Below are 12,566 nucleotides of genomic sequence, written 5' to 3' on the forward strand. Positions count from 1 at the left end.
TGAACACATTGTCCTGTTGGTTTGAATAAAGTTTCTGTCTTTGAAAAATGTTAATCATGATCAATCTCTCAAATGCAGCTCGATAGGCTCAATAGCCTAAAGAAAATGAATTACTGATGTGAAAATAAATCACTTGTTCCAACTCCTTGTCATTTTCTACTCATCGTCACCTTCATTTGTTTCCTTGCATTACTTCCCTCGTTCTCAATTCATCCCCCCAAGAAATAAATGGATAAATACATAAATGTCATTCTTACTCTGAGCTGCAGTTACTTTACAGATCAATGCGTCCTCTTCTTTTCTCCTCTCCTCCTCTCTGCATCCATCAGTCTTGTTGACAAGGGAGGAACAGAGGCCCAGGGTTGTGTCACCACAGTATCCTGGCACAGTGTCTGGAGTGGGGTGATAGTGGTGGTGCTGCAGGGTGTGAGGGGTACCGGCAGGCTCTGCCGCCCCAGGGCCGGAAGCCCAGCCTGGGCAGCGGTTAGCCAGCACATCCCTCTGAGAAACATTGCGCTCCTCTGAGGGAAGTTCCCCTGTGACCTGTGTCATTCATTACAGCGTGCCACAAGAAGACATCAGATTAAAAACATACGTCTAACTCATCTTTGAACCCCTTTTGTTGGCCCTCATAGTGTGCTGAGAGCACTCTCTACACTTCTAGATGCAGACGTTCACAAGATGTCTTATCTGGCTATCTGCTGCATATCTGCTGCATTTGATGCACAGGCTGATCTGTAGAGACATGATGGTCACAGAAACTTTACACACAATGAACAAAAGCCAAATCTCTAAATGGCCACTGCAAAACATTTTTTTTTATTTTATGGATCTCGTCATTTATTTATCCAGGCAATATCCATCCATAAATCCAGTAAAGCTGATCATCTAGTAATCAGCCTCACTCTGTGTAAATAGTAACAATATCATGTGTCAAGGCTTAGACTTAATTCCACTTAAGTAAAAATACAAGTTCCAGTCCTTCCTCGGATTTAGTTCAGTTAGAGAGAGGACCTGCATAGATCAAAAGCTGACTAACAAGATGGTCAGGTATTTCATAAAGAGCATGAATATGTCCAGCTTTCACAGATAAGCAGTTTGAAGCCCATCGGCCGTGATCTTGACTACTTTTAGAGTGAAACATAAGAAAGCCAGTCTGTCTCTGATTAACACCAGGTGGCAATGTTGCTTAGCAAAGAGGAGATCTGGGATATGATTTTCCCTCTGTCTTGCTGGCACTTTCACAAAAGAAGCTGCAACTCCATCACAAACACAAAGAGGCAGAAATATTCTGCACAGAGAAACTACAGAACAATAGATATTGTGCTCTGTATGAAAATAAACAGTTGAAAACAAAAACTGGGTAAAGTTTATGTGAAAACTACTGCATGAGAAGGTAAATGATGTCATATGTGTCAAAGCTATATTCTTCAGTAAAACGTGATTTCTTTCAGTGTTTTTGATACATCAGGTGGATGAGTTCATCAGAACAAGAGCAAAAACAAGACAACTTTGACTTACAAAATGTTAAAATACAGTTTTTTGCGGGTTTGAGGTTCAACTCAAACCCCAAAACTATTTGCAGTTCTTCTTTTCAACACTAGGGCACCATAACAGAGGTTAGAGGTCAAAGGACAAAATGAATACTACAACAAGAAGAATTGGAGATTTCTTTTTTCATAACTTCAAAATACAGTTATAATATGTAATATTTAGAGTATTTTCCATACAGGTTCAACAGCAGTGTGTCTAAAGTAGAAAAGGAATCAGTGATGTGACAGCGTGAACGCGGCAGGAGGAGGTGGTGACCTCTGCGTCCTGTGGAAGGAACTTTAAATTCTTTATTCTGCTCACATGGTGATAAGGGTGCACATGTGGCCTTTCGAGGATGAGTATGGGAGGAAGGCTCAGGGGGAGGAAGCAGGAGTGTGTGAGGTTTCAAAGGTGTGTGAGTACAACAGGCCGTTGGAGGCTCCCCCTCCCTGACCACAGCGCTACCGAGAGACAGCCTGTGCCTGTTTTTAATACTGGTCCTGCAGAAAACCAGAGCAAAGCAGCGTTCCGTTTGAAACCGGAATTCACCAGAACAAGTGTATCCTGATGTGGTGAGGAGCTGGGGGGAGGAGGGGGGAGTAAGGAGGGGAGGACACAGAGGGCGCCATGTGCGAGGCCTCATTCCATCTCTTGTCATTTCTAGATCTGCAAAAGAAAGTGAAAAAGGGTTGTTTTTTTTCAGGGAGGTGAAAAGACACAAGGGGTTGTTTTGTGTGTGAATATCTGCAACCCTGAGTAACATTTTAATGAAAATATATTCATATAATTCACACTAAGCATGTGCAGCATCTGGCTGTTGTCTACTTGATGCTAATATACTCCTTTCCCCACGTGGTTGAAAATGGCGACTGTCACACACTCATGTGACACTGCAGAGACAAAGCTGAATTACTTGAATGATCAGGGCTTTGATGCCTGTAAAATAATAGGATCACAGCAGTGAATTATGAGTCCTCCCCCCATGACTGTGAACGACAGCAAACCAAAAAGTGACATAAAACGCCATTTTCCAGTGTCTTTGTCCCTCAGCTTAAGCTGTATACACTGACGCCTTATAACAAGCCTTATAATGTTGTAAAGATTTGAAAAGTCAAGAAAACAAAGTTTGAAAGCATCTTATAAAACCCTTCTCTGGAGCACAGAGAGTCCAAGTAACTGTCGAGGCGTTCACTGCTTCCTGGTGCAACACCTTTTGTTCTGTATTCACATGCGCTACCATTAACAATATGATCACTCTCAACTTTGTAAGGTGATGAAATGTCAATGTTGTGTCTGCAAAAAACAAGCTTTAAAAGTGAATTTGTGCCGATTCTAAAATCATTTTGGGAAAGAACAAATGTATATTTATCCAGAAATACTTAAAACCTTCAAGCGCAAGACATTATTTGGTGGAAATGCTTCACATCAGTTGCTCGCTTTTGTTCCCGTTTGAATCAGAGTCTCTGGTGTTGACTGTTTCCATTATAATCCACCAAACTGTCACTCTGATACGGAGGGGAGAAGGAGAAAATACTGTAGCGAGAGGAAAGGTGACGAGATTGAGAATGCTGATCAGGCAAACTCCATTTCTGAAATCAAAGGATTATCTAATCTGATAATGCAGATTGACATAAACACAGATGAAAGGAAACCACCAGGTCAGAAGCAGCTCATAGTAATCCACAAATACCAGGAAAACATTTGACAATTAATAAACCATCAAACACACTGTGTCTGGGAAAAAATTATGAAACTTGAACAGTGTGTGTTTGTGTGTGTGTGTGTTTTTTCACTCTGCCTCGACTCTGCAGGTGCAAGAGAGAAGGCAACAGAGAAGAAGAGAAACGCAGCTGACCATTAGGCTGCTTTAAAACATCTTTCATACTGTACTTCACTTCTTCCCCACCACACACGCACACGAATACATGCACACACACACACACACACACACACACACACACACACACACACACACACATATTTTGTAACTGCAATCTTATGACTTGAACAGAGCGAGAGACAGGGAGGAACAAAGGGTAGTGATGGATTAGATCCTGTTTATTCGTCGTCTCTCTCTCTCTCTCTCTCTCTCTCTCTCTCTCTCTCCCTGTGTGTGTGTGTGTGTGTGAGAGATGACAGGTTAGCTCTGGAGAATCAGCTTAAGCAAAGAGGTAAACATTTCTTCACAGGAGGAAGAGGAAAGTCAGGGGATTTATAGACTCACAATCACTGAGGATCAAACACAGAGTGAACAAAGAGATGCACACACACAGAACCTAAACCTTTAGACAGTATAAAGCACACGGATGCGCTTAGATATTGCAGTAAAGTCTTTGTCAATTAAGTTGTGGACACATTATATTCAACCTTTTGCTGGCGGCCATCGTGACATGGACTAAAATAATGTGAAAGCCAGAGACAATGTTGGTCTATCTGAGCTCCATGATAGCTTCACGGCTCTATGGATGTCAACGTTGGTACATCAGTCGATCGGTCGGATGTTGGTTCAAGTCATAGTTTCCAGAGAATTACATTTATTGACTTTAGCGATCTCTTGACTTTGTATCTAGCACCACCAGCAGGTCAAAGATTGAGCTCATCCTGTGAACTTTCTCAATATCTACTCAATGGATTAGCACAAACGTTTGCATAAAACATTTGAATTCAAGTGACCATAAGTAGCTTTTCTAGTTTTCTGGCCAGTAAGCAAATACTTTAATGACTAGCAATTGCCTTCGCAATCTTTATTACACACACTATTAAACACATTTGAACATGCACACTGGCTCACCAGCACACACACGCACGCACACACACACACACACACACACACACACACACACACACACTCCCACTTCCACAGGAACTGGATTCCCGTAAAGACAAAATAAAAGCACGTTGTCTGAAATTGATGAACACTCACATGTTGAGGAAAAAAAGGAGGTGTTTTGAATTCTACAACTCCCTGAACAGCTCGAGTGAGACAGAGTTTGACTGACAGGTTGTTAGTGACAAGGTGTTGTAAACTTTCACTTCCTGCTGCTCTCTGGGTAGGAAGTGAAGTAGTGAACCTCTGACCTGTAATTACTTTGTAAAGATTCTGCTCAAGACTACACACAGTGAAGTAAGGGATCAAGTAGGGACATTCAGAAGGTACTGGAGGTACTGGAAACTTTCAGCGAGACGTGTGTAAACCAACAGTAACAGGAGAGTATAATGTATGCACAGAGTCCAGTTTGTAAAAAGGTATGAATACCGTATAATGTAATCTTCAGAATACGGAACTAGTTCTTAATGAAAGGAACGATGGAGTACAGTTTCAGGATAAACGCTGTCATGGCCAACAATGTGACATTTTTAACACAGGGTTGCGTGGACCGGTCTCTCTCTTGGATTGGACTCAGAATAAATCATCCCAATCTTCAGGCAGAAGAACTTTTACTTAAAGTAAAAAGTGTAAAAGTAGCAACATCTCCCCTCACCCAGAACTAATACACCCCTGTATCTTAATGGAATTATGTCCTTTACCTCTCTGCTAGACGCCTCATACTTCTTAAATTGAAATATGTTTCGCCACCTACCCACAGAATATGGATCAAGAATGGAGGATATCACATCAGGCTGGAGAAGATTTTCCTTGAAAGGTTCACTGAGAAACTGAACTCCATTTCCGGACGATGTAAAGACCAACCGTAGTCCAAGAGGATGGGTATAACTAAAGCCATAGAATGAGAGACAGAATGTTCTGCATACATACACACTTAAGAAAGCACACAGACATAGGATTAAGTGCAGTATTTAACCAAATCCTCCCTACCTTCCTGCCTTCTATTGGGACCCAGTACCTTGTCTGGGATCAGGGTTCAGGTCTTGTCTTGTTGTGGCCCGATGATCATCTTTACACAATGTCAATTTTGTCTTTGATCTGGTTTTACCATAAGCCATTTGACATGCTAATTTGAAGCATTTTATATACTGCTGGGTAGCTTGTGAATTTCCCCCCAGCAATCAATAACGTCTAATCTTATCATGTGTTTGTTGAGTATATTTCACATTAAGTAGTAAGTAGAGGTAGAGTAGAAGTAGAGTGGCAAACAGACTGCATTTATTAGCACTTTTCTCGTCTTAGCGACCATTCAAAGCACTTTACAACACAAGCCAGCATTCATCCATTCACACACATTCATACACTGGTGGGAGAGGCTATACCATACAAGGTGACAGCTGCTCATCAGGAGCAGTAAACCTTCACACTTGCCCAAGAGCACTTCGACATGTAGACCGCTGGGGTCTTCAGACCAGCGGACGACCGCTCTACGTCCTGAATGAAGAAGTACAAAATAGGGGAAAATGAAAATACTGAAGTAAAATACAAGTACCTCAAAATTGCACTTAAACAGTACTTGAGTAAAGGTACACCCTACCTCATACCAGTTCAAATTTCCCTTACTTTTGACCTGTTGCCTCAACACTGCCTCCTCTGGATGACCTCGTGTTTCTGAAAGATTTTACTCATTACTGCAGTGACATTTCAGAACATGCCTGATGTCCACAACGGGCTGAATAATAAAAACGGCTCATACAAACAACGTCATACTCAACACTGCGCTTCCTTGGGTTCTTAGCAATACACCTGCCATGACATCACATACCCAAGTCACGTATACTCATGGTCAGAAACACCAGTGAAATATACTCTGGTACAGGACAAAAAATCAGGGGCAGACTTTACCGGTAGGCAAGGTAGGCAACTAAAGGGGCCTCAAACAGTTATGGATTTGTTATGATGTGTAGATGTGAAAAATATTGAATATGTTTCTATTCTAACTCATTGTCCCCAAAGTGATTTTCAAAAGGCACCAAAGCACTTTAAAAAATATGCAACTCAACCGTATACTACTTACTGTATACTTGTATTTCAGAGTAGTATAGGCTACAACATTTACTGGACAGAGTACGTTGCTGTTACGTTGTAGATACAGATTTGACTCAAATATATAACAATTAAAACATGATGCATTATTTTCCTTTAAACTATCTAGCATCATATCAGAATTGAAAGCTCTTGAACAGACGTTAAGTAAATATCAGCACATTGTGGCGATAATCTTTCTCTTTCACTCTTCACTTGAAGTTAACATTTAAGTAAAAATAAATATTAATAATTGTCATTTTGCTATTAGTAATTAGTAGTTTGACTTTGAAAAAAGGAAGGCCTACTTCTTTTACCACTGCCAATACCACTATTCCCAGTTAGAGAAGAAGGATGAAAAGTAAAGAAAGACTCTGTTTGTATTTGGCCGTGGTCACTCCCGGTCAGAAACATTGGTGAAACACTCTTAGTGGAGGTGATTGCCAAATAGACATATTAGTTGCTTGCTTTGGCATAACCACTCCGGATATAAAGTGGAGCATGGATTTACTGAGCACAGGTAATTAGCTGGAGGTAACGTTATTAGTGTTATAAGGTGGCAAAAACATACAATTGAAGAAAATGTAGCAATAGCATCCAGCATCCAGGAGAACAAGTGAACTGCAGTCAATGAACCACTTTCTGCCTGCTGTGGATGACATGATGAACTGCAGAGCCCTGAAGCTCCGCCGCTGCTGCTACACAGAGCACTGTTCGCTTATGTATTGAAAGTTTAATAATATGGAATGTGTCAGGTGTCCATATCCCCAGCAATACACCCGCCAAGTGTGATGAACGGTTCTGGAAATATGCGAAGAACCCAGACAGACAGAGATTCCTTGATGTATAGTTTGTATATAACCCGATACTATCACCACTAGAGAGACTGGTTGATGGATGAGTCAGTCAGAGTCAGTCAGCCAATGTTAAATTAAACAAAAAAACATACAACAGATCAAATAAATTAATAACTGAATCAAATCAATATTTTTATAAAATATAATAGATAATTAAATTGAAGCAAATTCAACACAAAATAAATTATAAATTAATTGATTTGATGAATTATGTTTTAATGAACTTTGAAATCTAATTTGTATTCATTTTTAATGTCATTTGGTGAATATTTTGAATGAGCAATGGCTTGTCAGGCAGATGTAAATCTTTAGTTGCAAGCATAATTCTAACAGACAGCTGAAACATTGAAATAGTTCAAGTTCATCAGCACTGCACACAACAGTTTTTCTCAGTGTCCAAGTGGAGAGATGTGCAAACTATCATCTCTGGTGTTATTAGATTGTTTTGTTTTGTTAATGAGTTGAATTGATTCTTATTATCAAAATATGCTTTTAAAGGTTGATTATTGTTGCATGTTTTTCTTAGACACTGACGCAATGAGGCACATTACCTGCAGAAAATGACTGACTCTGTAAGGTCTTAGGAGTCCTCGGACAGCCTGAACTTTGAGAATTACTCTTGAAGTTATAACTGACACGCCCTATATTTTTAGGCCTTGCTCCAAACTCTGCCAGTAAGGATGTTTTGTGATTACGACCCTTGGACTACCGGGCTGCTACCCCGGACATTCTCAAATGTTTTGATGATTAAAGTACTGCACAATCCTGCAAACCACTGAGGAGGTGTTATATAATCCAATCTTTGTTTTTGTCTCTTGAAAAAAGAGGAAGCAAAGGAAGGAACTAGGATTTTAGATGCATAAGAGAAAAGTGCAACATAAAAATACAATTATAGTGCACAGCGGTGCTCAGCCAAAGAAAATCACTGTTCACCACAAACACATGAGTCCTTATGATATTAAAGGGGAATTCAGGGAGGTTTGTTTTCTGCTCTGGGAGGTTTGTATCTATCTAAGCATGTCAGCAAAGGTCATCGCATTGGTTTAACCAGATAATATGAAAAAAATAAATGGTAAATGCTCTGTCACTGTAGGGTGAAGGAGGAGAAGGAGGAGAAGGAGGAGGAGGAGGAGGAGGAGGAGGAGGAGGAGGAGGAGGAGGAGAAGAAGCACTCCTGGTTGGCTTGACTTTACGTTTGACCTTTTCGGGAAGGAGAACTAATCCTTGAATATAATAGACTGTAAGATATGGAAAATGACTGCGCTGTTATCTCTGTTACCCTGGAGACCATCAGCAGCACCCAGGGCTGCTGCAGCTGCCAAGTTATTAAGCATCCAGTTTGTATATAATGGAAAAATACCTTTTCTAAGGTTCCTCTATTTATTCTTTCTGCATAAAGGATACTTCTTTTCATATTTGTGTCAAGCATGCAACTACAGCTTTTGTGTCTTAAATAAATAAATAAAAAATAAATGTTCCCATTTCCATTCATTGTAATTTGGTCTATAGATGTTTTAAAGAAATTATTAAATAATTTGTCAAAATAGGAGATAACCTCGTGTTATAATGAGACTTAGGTAAAATTAGACTTTGGACAATGGCCTATTCAAACCATCTTCACTGTTTTAATTATTTAAATAAATGCTGCAGGATTGCAACCAAACATATATTTAGAGCATGATAAAAATAAAATAAAAATGAAATCAATTCCCCACTACTCCTATATGAGTTTCAAATATCAAGTATATCTAACATGGCCTGTTCGTGACAGACTGCTTTACACCCCTGGTTTAATACCTTTTTTTTTTTTGCAGAATTCCCAACACTTGAAAACATTATTCAAATATATTTTCTCCCTGGATGGAAGCGGCTGCGTCTGTTTAACTCTTATCCAGTCAAATCCAACATGAAAGAAATAAGATACCACAACAAAGAACCGGAACCGCAGATGGCTCCTGCAGATAGCTTAAAAATAATGGAAAAGTGAGCTGTATTTATGCTGTCTAAATTCACCGAATAAAGACTTTGCACATGCAGAACATTAAACTTGTAAATAATAGCCAACACCATGCCCCCCACCCACACCCACACCCCCTCCTCCATGCAGCCCCCTTCCTCTAATCTATCTATCTATCATTTACACAGATCTGCTCCAGTAAATGATGCATTCGCTGCATTAGATGTATTTGTTGTGCGTGTTTGAAAAGGCGGCGATAATCTGGGAGCGAGAGATAAGAAATGCCATTTATTCCGCGGCACTTTGGAGCCTATTTCCCGGGCCGATCAGCCCCCATTCTCCCCGACACCTCCAGCAGCTTGCTGATAACGATTAGGCTATTTATTATCTTCACAAAGAACAAAGATTAGCCAGCACCGATGAAAAATTACCCCGGGATGCGTTATAATCAGTGGGACCCAAGGATCCTACCAGCATTGGATTTCTCTTTCAATCTGGGGGAGCGACTCAACACGCACGCACACACACACACACACACACACACACACACACACACACACACACACACACACACACACACACACATTCAAGCACGCGTCAATGCAATAAGCTCTTAGCAGAACATTATTAATTTGATACACAATGAAAAAAAATACTACATAAAATGTAAAACAAAATAACATCATCATAATACTATAGCCCAAATAATAATTACCAATCCTACAGCAAATGTAATTAAGATTAATACTAATAATAAACGTCTATATTAGCCTACTGATCTATTGTCATTTTTTGTATTATATACCATAGTGACGTTTCATTTTTATCTTTATTATGAGGTAAAACCACTTCCTTTCAATGGCTATCCTATAATGAGATTCTCAGAGCTGAATCGGGCTGTGACCTCTTCTCTGCGCTCGTGTGAGAAAAAGACCAGTAAAAAAAGAAGGGCGGATTGAATTAATGTCAAATCCTAAAATGGAAGTGGATGTTTGCCGCCGATAAGGTTTTATCGCCACGCCAGATCAAAAGGGCTCACACTCAAAGCATGTGTATTTCCACATTATCATGCTGATGAGCTCTAATGCTGCCACACTTGTCCCTCCGGTATGTTCGGCTTTCTTCAATCTATACGCCAGATTTCCTCCTAATACTGCTCGAACGGAATCGTTTTCTCTGCTTAAATGATGAATTTCAGTTCTTTACATTGCAGTCTCTTTAAAAAAACAATCTTCCAACGTTTCAGTTTATCATGGACTTTAAGTGGGACATGAAGGGAAGTTGTTTGTAAATAAATGTTTTAGTAAATGTTGAAAAACAGCAAGATAGATAGATAGATAGATAGATAGATAGATAGATAGATAGATAGATAGATAGATAGATAGATAGATAGATAGATAGATAGATAGATAGATAGATAGATAGATTAAAATCATGTCACGTTTTCCTTTATTGTTGTTGTTTTTTTGGCCATCCATGTTTTGGCTACACTCAACATAAGAAGAGCTCTAATAAATCGATGTGTGTCGCGATTTTAGCTGCATATTTGCAAGTTGTAGCCTGATTAAAGAGTTTATTTTCAAATTCCAGTCAGATTAACCCACGTGTCTTGCAAACTCATAGCCTCGCGAATATGTTGTCTGTTTTTGCATTTCAAAAATTGGGCATCGTTGACCATCTTTTTTTTGTTGTTAATGTTAATTGCTTCAGAGAGGTTTTGGCTATGCCAGCTATTTTGCCAAAAGGCAAGACGGGGAACCGAATTAAAACAACCACACTTACGTGAGCAATATACAAACTCTACTAAACAACTACTAAACAACAAAACAGTTGCACAAACAGCAAGCATGTTTTCTTCAGCACAGGCTGCATCAACATAAGCTAACCGAGATGCTTAACGGCAACATTTTTCCTTAAAAGTTCACATAATGTTCTGCTCGTGCAGGTGTGTTTCTGCAAAAATAATTAATTATTGAAGACATTTGAGTTTCTTAATCTAATCTAACCTAATGTAATGTAATATTTATAGTCCACCTTGGCAGTAGTTTGCCACGCAGTGCTTGTTGGCCTGTTCTTCGAAATCACAGTATACATTCAGGATGATGATGTATTATTTATGCTGCTAGTGTAAATATCAGTTGCAGTGTCCTTCCTCGAGATCATCCGCTGGGACTGCAGCAGACTATACGGGCAACCCCCATTTCTCTCTCTCTCTCTCTCGCTCTCTCTCTCTCTCTCTCTCTCTCTCTCTCTCTCTCTCTCTCTCTGTCTCTCTCTCTCTAGAAAAAGTTCATGTCCTGACTCTGTTTTTTTTTCTTCACTAAGAAGCACTGACGTCAGGAGACGGCGTCAAGCAGGCGGCAGTGTCTGCCGGTCGGGGCTGCACGCGCTCCCTCTTCAATTATTGTCTGTCAATCATGCGCGAGGGTAGAGAGAGGGAGGGAGGGAGGGAGAGAGAGAGAGAGAATGTAATATGTTCAATTACTCACACAAAATGTTGTTTCTTCACTTAAATATAAAGTAAATGGGTGAATAATTAACCCTGAACAAATCTTAACATCAGTGGAACTTTTATTGCAGATTCAAACTCTTAAACTCGTACAGTGTTTTGTTTAGGGGACATTGCTGTTTCATGCACTGATAAAAGTTTCCTTAAATAATTAAAGTGTGAATATTATTTTTTATAAGGGCACATCATGACAACCACAACCAACTGATTACGTAATTATATGGTGACATTGGATTTAAATACAATTGTCACTGACACATGTAAACACACCAAAACTACATGCCAGTATAAACTTATTTTAATCTTGGCGTCTGCGTTTGGTGTTTATCTATGGAGACAATGCAGGGACAGATCATCCCAAAACATTATTATAATCATTTGTCTGTGGTTGTCATGCTGTGCCCTTATAAAAAAATATTCAGGATAGACTAACAGCTAAACATGCAGCCTATGATAATAATTATGTTAGTTTATGTTATATAATATGTTTTAAGGAATATTACACTGGTGGTGAATATTATACTGAAACAATCAATTCCATAAAGTACAACAAAGTCATAATATAGGCCTGGCCCTGAGCAGCCAGGCAATGCCTCTCCATAAGAGTGTTATAGAAGCATCTTTTTTTTTCTGGTGTGGGGGAACCGCCTCTGAGGTTTTGCAGAGGTGGTGTGTAATTGGCTGAGTCAAAGCTTTAATGGTGACTCCGCCCATGAGCTTGACAAGCCTGGCCCTGCGCTGTCAGCCACAGTTATACGTGTTGCTTTAAGTCCCAGTGGACGGAGTTGACTCTGACAA

The sequence above is a fragment of the Pholis gunnellus genome (genome assembly GCF_910591455.1).
Source record: "Pholis gunnellus genome assembly, chromosome: 3".
Classification (NCBI taxonomy): domain Eukaryota; kingdom Metazoa; phylum Chordata; class Actinopteri; order Perciformes; family Pholidae; genus Pholis; species Pholis gunnellus.